This window comes from Sus scrofa, chromosome 4, assembly GCF_000003025.6.
Source record: "Sus scrofa isolate TJ Tabasco breed Duroc chromosome 4, Sscrofa11.1, whole genome shotgun sequence".
NCBI lineage: Eukaryota > Metazoa > Chordata > Mammalia > Artiodactyla > Suidae > Sus > Sus scrofa.
In genome coordinates this window covers 55,466,883-55,480,852 of record NC_010446.5, presented here as the reverse complement: position 1 = coordinate 55,480,852, position 13,970 = coordinate 55,466,883, and the positions used below count along the sequence as shown (strand labels likewise).

General features: G+C 43.5%; 1 protein-coding gene across 3 annotated transcripts in view; it reads right to left on the bottom strand.

Moving 5' to 3' along the window:
* The window catches only part of PAG1 (phosphoprotein membrane anchor with glycosphingolipid microdomains 1), a 168,403-nt gene that overhangs the window by 138,374 nt on the left and 16,059 nt on the right, over positions 1-13,970 (bottom strand). The window contains exon 1 of one of the 3 annotated variants that reach the window (XM_021089175.1): positions 4,835-12,941. The exons of the other annotated variants lie outside the window; for them this stretch is intronic. The gene's annotated coding sequence lies outside the window, so the exon portion shown is untranslated. Of the gene's footprint in view, positions 1-4,834; positions 12,942-13,970 lie in introns of those variants that run through there. 3 annotated transcript variants of the gene reach the window in all.

Below are 13,970 nucleotides of genomic sequence, written 5' to 3'. Positions count from 1 at the left end.
CACAACTCTGTCAAGAACTGAGAAGGCTCTGAGATTTTATCCAATTTGTAAGCTAACAAGCCAGCCTGCCACCTTTGGTGGATGCTCTAAGAAGGCACAAGACTCCTGGTGTGAGACAAAAAACTGGCAGCCTGGCAGCGTGAGTTTCATGTTTTGTCACCTCTGCTTGGTACTCAGGTTCCAGGGCTGTTACGGAGATGCTGTGCTTGCAGTGGGTTTGCATCACACCCCAAGTTCAGAACCCCGAGTCTGGGGTACATGAATTATCCATAATGGAGCCTTGGCCTGGATGGATACATTTTTATATTGGAAAGTAAAAAAAAAAAATCAAAAACCACCAAAAAAACCCTGTCCTTTGCTTGAATGCAGACACTATCTCTGTCCTCTAAGGTTGTTTACAACACAAATATTCTTGGAAAAACTGTGCAGAGTTCCTGTTGTGGCTCAGTGGAAACAAATCTGACTAGCATCCATGAGGACACAGGTTTGATCCCTTGCCTCATTCAGTGGGTTAAGGATCTGGTGTTGGCATGAGCTGTGGTATAGGTTGCAGACATGGCTTAGATCTCCTGTTACTGCGGCTGTGGTATAGGCAGGCTGGCTATAGCTCTGATTCGACCCCTAACCTGGGAACCTCCATATGCCACGGGTGTGGCCCTAAAAAGACAAAAAAAGAAAAAGAAAAAAGAAAAACTGTGCTTCTACTTGCAAGATGGGTAGAAATGTGAGAGACCTCTCCCAACAATCTCACTGCAAACAAACCCAAACAACAAAATCTGCGAAGACTGACTGAAATTGCATGGCAGTTATAGATTAATTTGGGGAAGGACTGCATCTTTCCCATAGTGAGTTTCCCACTCTATGAACATAGTATGTCTTCCCATTTACCTAGGTCTTACATTTGTTTCAATAATTCTCTTCATAAAGATGAGCTCTCTCAAGTCTTCCATAGTTTCTATTGCTAATGTAAATGGTATTTTTATATTATTTAAAACAATCTAAAACAATTATCCAATTCTCCCTGGTATATAGGAACATAATGATGATATACCCCACAATCTTTCTGAGCTGTCTCTCAGGTAACTTTTAGAACTCCCTCTCTGCTTCATCAATCAATAGCATCCCACAAACATTCAGTGACGACCATAGTCCTTGGGGTAGACTATAAACACAGTGAAGCATTTCTGGAGTTCCTACCATGTGCCAAGTACAATACTTATTCTTTCTATGTAATAGCGCTTTTAAGTCTCAAAAAAAAAAAAAAAACTCTAGAAAATAAATCTGGTTATTTAGATGAGAATAATGTTTTTTAGATGCAAATGGGATATGTAACTCACCTAAGATCATGGGTTGGTAAGTGGAAGAACATGCTAAATGCCTCAAGGAATTTCCAGTCTAGCCTTAAGATTTACGTATGCCTTGAAAATGTCAATTCCTGAATAGCAGTGACTTTCCTCCCCAGTAGGGATTGTGGAACTGATTGAAATGTAGCTCAGGGCCTCAAACCAGGAAGCTTAGGGTAGAGTTCTGCTCCATAACTTCCTAGCTTTTTAATTTGTGCAGGCCATGCAATGAATTTACTGAAGTCTTCATTTTTAACACCATAATGAAAATTCTGCTTACTCTACCAATTTCACAGGCTTTGAAGGCAAAGTGAGAAAATGTCATAAAATGTAGATGAAGTGCAAGTTGTCCTAAAAATGCAGGTATTGATCCTTACTCTCTGATTTAGACAGTGTCTCTATAACATCCATCCTATTTTTATCTTCATTTCAGATCAATTTACCACACGTTTGGTTGGTTACTCTAGATTCAATGCTAGACACTTGGGAAATAAACATGAATAAGATGTGATTTTTGCCTTCAAGGAACCCACAGTCCAATGGGAAAAGGAAAGACCAATAACCAGGCAATTATAATAAAGTGTGAGCTGTTCTTTATAAGGGCTACTCAATAAGGCACTATGGGAATGCAAATAAAGGACATCTGAACCAGATCTGCTTGGGGCGGTTGGACAAGCAGCACCAGCTGCTCAGAGAAAGGAGCATCTGAGGAGTGAAGCAGGATTTACTTAGTTAAGGGATCTGGGGAGTAGCTAATGCAACAACTCAAGCCACATTTAAGGAACTCTGAGTTGGTGGCTAACTGGAACACAGAACACACAGGACAATGTAACAAGAGGCTGGATTGACCCTTAGGGACCAGATCACTAAAGATTTTGTATGCCATGCTGAGGGGTTAGAACTCTTTCCTGGGACTGCATTCAGAAAAATCAATGAAGAAATTTAAAGAATGGCATGAACAAGTCTGCCCGTTAGATCAATCTCCCCGGCACCAGGGTAGAAAATAATACAGTTCTGGCTAAATATGGTAGAATGGAAACCGGTTAGAAGTTTAAAAATAATACTGGGCCATATGTCATCCAGATGATAAGACTCTAAACTGAGAGAATGGCAGAGGGATTTGAAATTAAAAGGCAGATTCAATATTTAAAAGATACAATGGATAAACCTCGGTGACCAAGGGCTATGAACGGTGAAAGATAAAGAGGCATCAAGAATCACTTCCTGGAGTCCTTGTCATGGCACAGCGGAAACAAATCTGACTAGGAACCATGAGGTTGTGGGTTCAATCCCTGGCCTTTCTCAGTGGGTTAAGGATCCAGCGTTGCCATGAGCTGTGGTGTAGGTCACAGACGAGGCTCAGATCTGGCGTTGCTGTGGCTCTGGCGTAGGCCAGTGGCTATGGCTCTGATTAGACCCCTAGCCTAGGAACCTCCATATGCCATGAGTGTAGCCCTAAAAAAAAGACTTCCTATTGTATTTGCCAGCTCTACTGAACAGGCAATGGAAAGGATGGCAGAATCTACAGGAAGAGATAAAACGTGGCAGAAGACAGCCTAGGGGTCTAGATACCCTTGGGTATTTGAACGTGTTAAGTTAGAATATCTTATAGCAAATACTCATTTTGTGTCAGCACCAAGGGGAATTCCAAAAGAAGTACTAAGACACTTCCTTTCCTCTATGATCTGGTTAAGCATATACAGATATGAATAAACTATTCATGGTAGTACTTGATAAATGCTGGGGTTAACGAAACCTTCAAAAGTGAGGGGCTAATTTTACCAATGAGTTGTACCACAATAGTCGTAACCTAGTCATCAGGTGATGCAAAAAACCTTCCCAGTATTAGTTTGGACAGCTATCTAAATAAAGATCAATCCATTGATGAATATTAAAATAACATCACTTTCTATAATGAAGCTTCAGAGAAAAATATTTATTCTGAATACGACTTCATCTTTGTCAAATATGACAGATCCACTAGAATCTTTGCATCTCAGAGCAAAGTGGCTTCTAAATGTCAATCAACTAACATTGTTTGTGTCCCTCCACAGATTCAGCAATATTAGCTTGGTCCAAACGTTTATCCCTTGTCAAGGAACTGATCTGACAACTGCTTTGTACTTTTTTTTTTTGTCTTTTAGGGCCACGCCCGTGGCATATGGAGGCTACTAGGCTAGGGGTGGAATCAGAGCTATAGCCGCCAGCCTATGCCACAGCCACAGCAACTTGGGATCCGCGCTGCATCTGCAACCTACACCACAGCTCACGGCAACGCCAGATCCTTAACCCACTGAGCGAGGCCAGGGATCGAATCCGAGTCCTCATGGATGCTAGTCGGGTTCCTTAACCACTGAGCCATGACGGGAACTCCCTGCTTTGTAAATTAAATGCACCATTTAGCAGCATGTGTTAGCCAAGATCGTACAGAGAAAACAAGGAAGCAAATTATTTCTTAAGTCAAGTCAATGGTATATGTAAGTCAGAAGGACACACAATCTGATTTACCAATTCATTAATTCCTATCTGATCTCAAAACTAGCTTGGTGGTGAGCTTCAACAAAGAAATCACAGAACAACAGAGCGAGTGAAGCCCAGAACACGACTGCTATCATATCTCCCTGAAAACCCAACTCAGAGACTCCCTCACTTCATGACAGGGGCAAGTCATGCCAGCACTTCCACTAGATGTCTTCTCTTGCCAAGTGGGAATTTTGAGGCCTTATGATATATGCTAATGTGCCTGAAAAGTAGTTGGTATTCAATTAAAGTTTAATGAATGAAGCCTCCAAGACACTCACTGGACAAATCAAACTATAAAACGAACACAATAACATGCTAACAACATATCATGTTTTTGGCACCATCAAAACTAGCTGCATAAAAACAGACCTGATCATGCACGTTACCTGAGGCTGCCCCAGCAAGATAAGTCATCCTAGCATCAGTAGCTGAGCCAAGAAGCAAGGATGCAGCTAGCGCTTAGGGCATTAACCTAGCACAATTAATGTTTAAAAGGCCTGAGGGTGGTCAGAAAGTCTAGAGATCGGTGACAACATGTAACATATGGTATATTAATATTATTCTGCAATACATGATATGCTCTAGGACATATATGTCTATGTTTTCAGACCTGACAATCGACATAATCAACACAAAATGCTTTCACTCTAATCACAAAGCCAAAGTCTCTTCTCACTACAAATCCGCAGTTCTTTAAAGTGCAGTTACAGCTTTGGTTTTCTTTTCATTTCAGGATTGTCGCTGAAGTTCCTCTTTCGCTAACAGACAAATGCCAGCAGATGGGAGTACATTTCACATTCAAAATACGATGCCCTGTCTCGTATGCAGCACCTCCAGAGGTAGCCCTGAGTCCACCTCCCACCATAATGATGGAAATGAGACAGCCCCCTCAACCCCAAACAACAAAAAATGCACCCCTTGGAAAACCTGAGACAATCATGTTGGAGTCTGAAAACCAAAAGGCTCACCTCTCCCCTGCAGTAAGCTTAACAGTCAGGCTTCAAAGGAGACAGAGCCCATTTCTCAGCTTCCAGGAAGCTCATTCAAACTGGGTTCACGCCTGAGGCAGGCAGCTCCTACTGAGTCCAGCGTGGGTGGGGCTGACATTTAAAAAGCTGCTGGTCTGTGGCTCAGAGTCATTTCTCCCCTCCTCTTGCTGCAGGGGTCTAGCAGAGGTGAGGAGCAGGGTAGGATGGAGGCAGGTGGCTTGGGGAGAATTTTTTCTTGCTCTTGGATTTTTTCTTTCTTTTTCTTTTTCTTTTTTTTTTTTTGGCCTGCACCCACGGCATATGGAGGTTCCCAGGCCAGGGGTCAAATTGGAGCTGTAGCAGCTAGCCTACACCACAGCCACAGCAACCTAGGATCTGAACCACATCTGGGACCTACACCACAGCTCACGGCAACACTGAGTGAGGCCAGGGATTGAACCTGCATCCTCATGGATGCTGGTCAGATTCATTTCCACTGAGCCATGACAGAAACTCCCTCTTGCTCTTTTTTCATGCTCCTTCCCTCTGTATATTCCCAGGGCGGGGGGTGTATTATGAACTGACTTGAGTTTCCCTCAAATGTCTACGTTGAAGTCCTAAGTGTGACTGTCCCAGAGTGTGACTGTATTTGCAGATACAGCCTTCGAAGAGGTAATTGAGTGACGTAAGGTCGTGAAGGTGGGTTCTCCTCTAATCTGCTGAGTGTTCTTTTTTCTTTCTTTTTTTTTTTTTTTCTTTTTGTCTTTTTAGGGCCAAACCCGCAGCATATGGAGATTCCCAGGCTAGGAGTCTAATCGGAGCTACATATGCTGCCTAGGCCACAGCCACAGCAACACCAGATTCGAGCCACGTCTGCAACCTACACCACAGCTTATGACAATGCAGGATCCTTAACCCACTGCATGAAGCCAGGGATCGAACCCTCAACCTCATGGTTCCTAGTAAGATTCACTTCCACTGAGCCACAACAGGAACTCCTGCTGAGTGTTCTTATATGAGGAGGAAAAAACAACACACAGAGGTGTCACACTGAGATGGGGGGAGCAACAGTGTGAAAAGGCAGCGAGGGGACGGCCAGGTGCAAGGCAAGCAGAGGCTTAGAGGATACCAAGCCTGCTGACACACTGGTTTTGGACTTCCAGCCTTGAGAAGTGTGAGGGTATAAATTTCTGTCATTTAAAGCCACCCTATCAGTGCTATTTGGTTATGGGAACCTTAACAAACTGATAATATGGGATGCCTCCCTTCCTAAAAGTCAGGCCAACCTAAACATCATTATGAAATGAAATCCAGAGCAACAAATTCAATAACCTAACAGCAGAAGAAAACATGGCTGGAAGCCTGGAAGTTTCTCCACACGTTCAGATGGGGGCAGGCAGATAATTTATTTAAGTAAATGTGTTTTCAAGCCTGCTTTGACATGAGATTCCTAATTATCAGTGTGCTTTTCACGCAGCAACCCTCCTCCAGCTCCTCAACATCCTTTTCACAACTCTTGGTTCAAGAGCCACTTAAGAAATAAATGATTCATGGCAACTGAAAGCACAATAATTTTCTGTGAGGCATGATGGCTGGGTTTCCAGGTCTAAGGATGATTTAAAAAGATGCTATCCCTTAACCCTCTTAACTTCTTTTACATAAAAAAAGGCAAAAAAAGAGAACCCAGAAAGACCGATGAAGGTCAAATCTGTCCTTCCTAATGGCTATTTCCTACCCATCCAGGACTTACAATCCTACCCTGAAGAAACAAAATTAAACTTCTCCTCCAGAAAAGCCAGCCATAATGGAAATTTCTGGTTCTGTTCCAAGATGGGATGTACAGAGTCCTGGATTTGGGAGAAGGGTCATGTTCATTCGTGAGACAATGAACACGCAACAAGGATTTTGGAATTTTGCAGAGCTGTTCCTTCCATCTTCATGGAGGCAGGACTAGCTACAAAAAAGGGCGACTACTTTTCTAGTCATAACATGCACCAGCAGTGTGACCTTGGGCCAGGTGCTGAATCATACTGAGCCTGGTTTCCTAACCCAGGCAGCGTACATTTCTGTTACAGGGGTGTTGTGAGAATTCAATGCTATACTCCAGGAAGCATAGTCCTTAGTCATACTTTTTTTTTTTTTAGGACCGCACCCACGGCATATGGAAGTTCCCAGGCTAGGGGTCAAATTGGAACTACAGCTGCTGGCATAGACCACAGCCACAGCAACACGGGATCTGAGCGAGACTATGACCTACGCCACAGCTCCAGATCCTTAACCCACTGATCAAAGGCAGGAATTGAACTTGCATCCTCATGGATGCTCGTAAGATTTGTTTCTGCAGTGCCACAATGGAAACTCCATGACACACTATTTCTTAAAAATCGCTCTGTGGAATCCATGCATCAGACACCTAGAGGCTTAATAGAGTCTTGCGTCCAACACATCACTAGACCATGCTAGAAATCAGGACTTTGAACAAGCTTTTTTTTTTTTTTTTTTTTTTTTTTTTTTGCTTTTTAGGGTATATGGAAGTTCCCAGGCTGGAGGTCAAATCAGAGCTACAGCTGCTATTCTACACCACAGGCACAACAACTTGGGATCCAAGCCAAGTGTGCGACCTACGCCAAAGCTCATGGCAATACCAGATCCTTAACCCACTGAGCGAGGCCAGAGATGGAACCCACATCCTTATGGATACTAGTCAGATTCATTTCTGATGCACCACAATAGGAATTCCCTGAACAAGCATTTTAAGAAGTGAATTAAGGCTTGTGGTCTTGACAGGCTGTGAGGCCCAATCTGGTCAGGACAGAGGGCAGAAGAGGAGCCCAAGATTAGTGCTTTTGCATCAAGTCAGCACGCTGCTCGTTCTGCTCTCAGCAGGTACCCTGATTCTAGGATCCCGGCTCCAGCCCAAGGCACCAGCATCCTCGTCCTAGTTCTAGTTCCCCTTTGCTGTGCTCCAAAATGCTCTTCCTAAAATACAAACCCGGCCAGGCTGCTCCATGCTCCAAGCACCCCGGCTCAGCTCTGTGGCCTTCAGGATTCCTCTGACTGCCTGAGGCTGCTCTGTCCAGGCTGGTCTCTGAGTCCCAGCCAGCTCTGCTTGCTCTGTTCACATTTCAGCCTAAATGTCGCCTCCTCAAGGGGGCCCTCCCTAACTGCCCAGTTACTCCCAATAACATGAATGTATTTCACTCCTCTGCTTAGAACCTAACCCTGCAGATATTCCCTTAGTTATATAGTTGTCTCCTCCCACTAGAAAGTGAGAGTAGGTATATAACTCGTTTGCGGCTCTATCCTCTGCCTATCACAGTGCCCGGAACACAGAAAGACCTCAGTAAACGTACGCTGAACAGATGAACACATTAATTAATCACTGGCTTGCACTGCCAGCCTTGGCTGGGCTCTCACACTGAATGCAGGAGGTTACCGACAAGTTGCATTTCTCAGATGCAACCAGCCAACATGTGGAGCAGAGTTTGCTTACTGCAACGTCTGTGCTCTGGGGAAAGTGTTACAGAAATACAATTTCTGTAAACTGTTCCCATTAAAGAAAGCTGGTGTTTTGGAGTTCCCTGGTGGCCTAGAGGTTAAGGATTCAGCACTGTCACTGCCGTGGGTTTGATCCCCAGCCAGGAACTTCTGCATGCCATGGGCAGGGTCAAAAAAAAAAAAAAAAAATCATTCCAATATCTTCATAGTAGTCTGTAAAGAGAAGCACTGCTTCTTTCTATCTTTTTTTTGCACAAATGAATTTTCCAAAATTTTTCTTAAAACAGCTGTGCATATTTGTTATTAATGTCAAAATCACCACTTAAATTTTCCTATTTACTGACAGAAATAAAAGCATCATCTTCATCCTTGGAACAAATTATGCCTTAACAATAAATTAAATAAATTAAATAAAGCAGTAGGGTCCAGAGAGTATTGTAAACCCACTCATGGAATAACTGTTCTCGGCGCCTTTAGAAACCGTGGAACAATAGAGCACATGAGAAGGCGCTTGTGCGCTGCTCTGCGGAAAACGGACAGGCATTCTGACCACATAACATGCAGAGGAGAGGTTTTATAAAGAGCTTTATAAAGAGGCCTATTCGAATGCATTTCTGTCTAATTCCTGGACTCATTGTGCAAGGAAAGATTTCAGAGACCCATAGGTACCTCAAGCATACAAAGAAAACTATGAATAGATGACAGTTCCATTTTAGTGCTGGGGTCCTGTCTCCCCCTAATTCAGAAAACTTATATTCTACATAATAGTTTCCCAGCAAAGATCCTGCCCACCCATCTTTCCCACAATGGAAAAGCCAAGGGAAAATCTCCACTTGGGAGCTTTAATTGGTTTTCCTGTGCCTGCTGTTGTGGGGAGTGAGTTTCAAGGGAGCTTAGAGTAGATGAGGGAGGAGGGCGCCTGGCTTCCATTTACAGAGTTACAAAAAGGCAACATGGAAAATAAACAGTTGGTTGCAAGGCAGGAAGCAGAAGTTAGGAAGAGAAAATCAGGCCCCTGCATGCCAGCCTCTTGAAAAGATAAGTGCAGGCTATGCCCGAAATGGTTTCTGGCCTTCAGGGGGCGGGGGGGAGGGCACATGGCCACCATGGATATACTGATGAGAACACAGCCATGGGGGAGAAGTTGTCACACTAGCTGGGAGGGTGTAGGTGCCACTTACAGGACCTACTGCATAGCAAGGGGAAACCTACTCAATAGTCTGTGATGGTGTAGGTGGGGAAAGAACTGATGAAGGAATGGATATACGTACATATACAATCGATTCACTTTACTGGACACCCGAAGCTAACAGTGCAAGTCAACTTTGTTTTAAAAAGTTTGCTAGGAGTTCCCACTGTGGTTCAGCAGGTTAAGGACCTGACACTCAGTGAGGATTCCAGTTCAATCCCTGGCCTTTCTTGCTGAATGGGTTAAGGATCCCTCGTTACTGCAAGCTGCAGTATGGGTCACAGATGCGGCTTAGATCTGGCGTTGCCGTGGCTGTGGTGTAGGCTGGCAGCTGCAGCTTGCAGCTCTGATTTGACCCTTAGCCTGGGAATTTCCATATGCGAGAAGGAAAAGAAAAAGAAAAAAAAGATCGCTAAATAAGGCAAAACCAAACAAAGCAAAACCCACCCATGCCCCTGAGGCATGAGGAAGGGTTGCTGTTTATTTACTCTCTTCCCATCCTTTTCTCAAACCTTCCTGCTCTTCCTTCTCCAATGGCTTATTACTGATAACAACAGACAGGTGTTGCACCCTCTACACTGGTGGTTCACAGTGATGTGATGGCCATGTCACCTGGGGGAGGTTTCAAGAACCACCAGGTTGAGAGCCCCTCAGGATGTTAATTCCAAAGACTGGGAGTGGGCGCTGGCGTCACTATGTATTAATCCTCTGCAAGCAATGCTCTTTGCAGTCAGCGTGGAGAACTGCTGCTCTCAGGGCAGCTGGGGAGAAAGAGGGCAAGAGACGAAGAGAGGGTGGATCAGATGGTCCATCCCAACAACAGAGGAGGCGGGCAGCATCACCAACTCTGCAGCGCAAGGCGGGGGTTGTATTTAAATGAGAATGAAAGGGCAGCAGTAACAAGGTGTGGGCCCCCTGCGTGCTGCGGTTCAGCCCTCCGAGGACAGGAAGTGTGGTAACAAGAAGAAATGTCTGACAATTCAAGGAAGATGCCTGGCAAGAGAAGGCGAACTGATCCTGGCGGAACCAAGACAGGGCATGTCGAACTATCGCAAGTTGGGAGATAAGAGAGAAAACGAATCTTGGGAAGAGGTTGTAAGACCTGCAGAGAAACTGCCATCTGAAGCTGGAGTAGGAGGTGTATGTAAACCAAGACACCCCAAGAACGAGGTCTTGGCTAGCAAAGGTGGGGTGTGTACTTTCACGTGTCAAGGATTCAACGCCTTTTCATCTGATGGTTTCCCCTTCAGACATAAGTTTTGGTGTCACTCGTAAGCAGATCAGAACTCAAAAAAAAAAAAAAAAAAAAAAAAAAAGAGGTAGCAAAGAATAGCATGTTCCTGAGTGCCTATTAAAACATCCACAGGGAGTTCCTGTTGTGGAGCAGCAAAAACGAATCTGACTAGTATCCATGAGGATGCGAGTTCAATCCCTGGCCTTGCTCCGAGGGTTAAGGATCCAGCGTTGCCGTGAGCTGTAGCGTAGGTCGCAGACGTGTCTTGGATCCTGCATTGCTGTGGCTGTGGTGTAGGCCAGTAGCTGTAGCTCCAATTCAACCCCTAGCCTGGAAACCTTCATATGCCGTGAGTGCAGCCCTAAAAAAGCAAAAAATTAAAAAATAAAAAATAAAAAAATAAACATCTGTAGTGACTACCTCCTTCACTAGGCTGAGCTTTGGGTCACACTGATCTTTAAGAACTTATTACTGCCTTGCTGATGATTAGAGCCTTCAGAAGGCAAAATTTTTGGCTGCCCTTAAGCATGTGCTATTTTTCTCTCATGCCAGTGCAACACCACACTCTTCTCTTTTTTTCTAATTTGCAGAAATTGGGTCTCCTTGATCTAAATGGGTCCCCAGTCTGAAATATGTTCTGCCTAAGCAAAGCTGCTGTAAAGGCGTGCCTGCTCACATGCAACAAAAGGAAATTTACACACTGATCTAGGTACTTAATTCACATCCACACCTCCCTAGAAGTGCCATGGAAGACCAGCTAAACCCCACTGCCACCCAGTTGCGATTTTCTGAGTACCCACCACTGGAATCTGGAAATTAACGGAGATGTTAAATTTGTGATTAAAAGATGAACAAGCTCTGCTCAATACCATTAGCAAATTATATAAGATGATTATGCAGGATTTTTAACAATTTGGAATAAGCCTGAAATATCTTACTTTGGACGGATATCCTCCTTCTAAGTCGTGAGCCCATGTCATGCTCTTCATGTCTATCTTTCTTGAATTCTAACTATCTTTATCTCCAGAGACGTGACTCTAGTGGATTCCTTGCCCTCGTTTTTATCTCTTCCTGCAGCTGTTCGGTCTCATTGTGCAAGATTTTGTGATGGGTATGAGGGTTACCAAGCAGGAGTTTAGGGTTAGCTACAATGACATCTACCATTGCTGCCTAAGAATTTTTCTTCAAGGACATACTTTTGACCCCAACCCAAACTATCTTCATTATCCAGGGCCCTGGGCCTGGGGGGCTGGACTAGATAGATGTGGCCCCAATCCAAGCCTATAGCAGGAGGGGAAGCACAACCCCGAAGGGAAGGCAGGTCTGGCTGGCCATAATCCATCCATACCTGGCCTTCATCCACCAAAAGTGAACAGCTAACCTGGCATTTTGTCAAGTCTGATGGAAAGTTAATGATGTGAAAGAAAGACAAGTATACCCAAGGCTAAGCTGTATGAAGCATGTGTGTGGCAGAGGAGATGGCGGTGCTGGAAAGAGGATGGACGATTCTTTGAAGTATAGTATTGGGATACAATGGGACAGGTTCATAAACACCCATCCACGATTCTAAAATGCAAAACTTTGTGAAAACAGAATCTCTTCATTAAGCAACCAAACAAATTTGTTCCAAACCCTGACTTGAGCTGATGGGACTTTTTCTGTCTAACTACATGTGCATATTCATCTACTTTGCTCCAGAAATGACCGTGTTTCTGGAATCCCATTGGAGTATGACATAACTTACAGCATGCAAACAGCATTCCCCTTCTAAAAGCTGGATTCTAAAAGACACCTGGCCCCAAAGAGTCTGGCTAAGGAACAGATGACCTGGATACAACTCCCTAGACAGCTGAGGTCTCCAGATGGAACCCTTGTATAGTTTTCCCACATCATACAGGTATTTACCTGACCTCAGCTTTGCAATGATTTCTGTAACATTATTTTAGTAGATGGATTCACAGGTAACAAAACAGGACAAAGCTGAAAAACAGACACACCACGTATGCTTTCCTGTCGCAGTGTGCTTAGCTTTTCCTCTGCCATGTTTCTCAGTGCCTTAGTCTAGGACTTCTGATACTGAGTGTACCTAATTTTTTTTTAATAATGATTTTTATTTTTTTCCATTATAGCTGGTTTACAGTGTTCTGTCAATTTTCTACTGTACAGCAAGGTGACCCAGTCACACCTACATATATACATTTTTTTTCTCACATTATCATGCTCCATCATAAGTGACTACATATAGTTCCAGTGCTATACAGCAGGATCTCATTGCTTATCTAGTCTAAAGGCAATAGTTTGCATCTACTAACCTCAGACTCCCAGTCCATCCCACTCCCTCCCCATCCCCCATGGCAACCACAAGTCTGTTCTCCATGTCCATGAGTTTCTTTTCTGTGGAAAGGTTCATTTGTGCCATATATTAGATTCCAGATATAAGTGATATCACATGGTATTTGTCTTTCTCTTTCTGACTTACTTCACTTAGAATGAGAGTCTCTAGTTCCATCCCTGGAGTATACCCAATCTTACACTGTGGCATGCATATGGTACAGGCAATAGGAAAAACATAAATATGATGCTGCTCTTCAAGATTTCAAGTTACATTTTTTTCTCTTTTTAAAAGTTTTATTGAAGTACAGTTGATTTACAATGTTGTGATAATTTCTGCTGTACAACAAAGGTGATTCAGTTATAAATATATACACACTCTTTCTTTCTCAGATTCTTTTCCCATATAGATTATCACAGGATATTGGGTAGAGTTCTCTGTGCTATAGAGCAGGTCCCCATGGGGCAGTCATTTCATATACCTCAGTGTGCACACACCAATCCCAGACCCCAAGTCCATCCCACCCATCCCCTACCTATCCCCTTTGGTAACCGTTAAGTTGTTTTCAAAGTCTGTAGATCTATTTCTATTCTGTACATAGTTCATTGTATCCTTTTTTAAGATTCCATGTATGTGATATTATATTTATAAAAATTAATATTCCAAATAAAATGTCTAGAGATTTGCTAAGAGGCAGATCTATGGAGACAGAAAAGAGAAAAAGACAGAAAGATTAGTGCTTGCCTGGGGCTGCACTGAACATGGAATGACCACAAAAGGACACGAGGAATCTTTTAGGGGTGATGAAAAAGTTCTAAAACTGAACTACAATGATAGTACTATAACTCTACAAGTTTACTACAAATCTGTGAATTGTACACTT